The sequence below is a fragment of the Lupinus angustifolius genome, unplaced genomic scaffold, assembly GCF_001865875.1.
Source record: "Lupinus angustifolius cultivar Tanjil unplaced genomic scaffold, LupAngTanjil_v1.0 Scaffold_421, whole genome shotgun sequence".
In the NCBI taxonomy this organism is placed as follows: Eukaryota; Viridiplantae; Streptophyta; class Magnoliopsida; order Fabales; family Fabaceae; genus Lupinus; species Lupinus angustifolius.
Window position 1 is genome coordinate 183,036 of NW_017727831.1, and position 941 is coordinate 183,976.

Genomic DNA, 941 nt, shown 5'->3' on the forward strand with positions numbered 1-941 from the left:
CTTGAGATCTTATGTTTTGTATTGCATTGCTGTTTTTATTTGGATTGTAACAACTCTATATCTACTATTGAACTACTATTTTACATTTTGTGTTAAAATGATTTCGAATTATCGCATTCATACTTGATTGTTAATTATGTTGCATATAACACGTTACTTTGTTTGACATGGATCTTGATCATGATTGGTATATGTGATTATATTGAATGATTGTGCCTATTGCAAAGTGCTCAAATATATCAAATGCTTAATCATTCCGGGCTTGATTTGCTTCTGCATAACCCTTCATGCCATTCAAACTGTTCTGCTGCTATCTGATGTCAATTTAATCGATTAACAACTTCACTTCATCGATTAAATCATAAAAAAAACTGTGAATTAGTTCAAGCTTCTTTACAGCTGGTTAATCAGTTACATATCCAAGTTTAATTGATTAATTACTGTATGTCATAACCATAATAACTCTCCTAACTTTTGACTAGAATTGAATACGTTTATCTTTTTGATAATGTCAAAAGGGGGAGAAAGGTTGCTTGTTGTGTTACATACATTTTGCAGGTTGTATAAAGCCTTTTCCAGGTTGTTTTTATAAAGCTTCCGTACATACTTTTGCTTACCTACAAGGAAGCAATGCGCTTTGACTTTGTTCTTTGAAAAAAAACCTTTAACAACCATTCTACAAATTTAACATCAAGATTATACATCAACAATTGAAGAATTTTGATGAAGTGTTTGTCATCATCAAAAAGGGCGAGATTGAAAGTGCAAAGTGTCAAGGATAGCACTAGCATGTCCTTGCCTATGTTTTGATGAAGACAAGATTCTAACAAAGCTTGAAGATGACTCAACAATCAACATGCCTTATGCTCATTTGGTCATATCTAGACTAGAATGTAAATTGAGTCTATAATCTAAGTAGTCTGGGATGTGTGCCGTAGTAA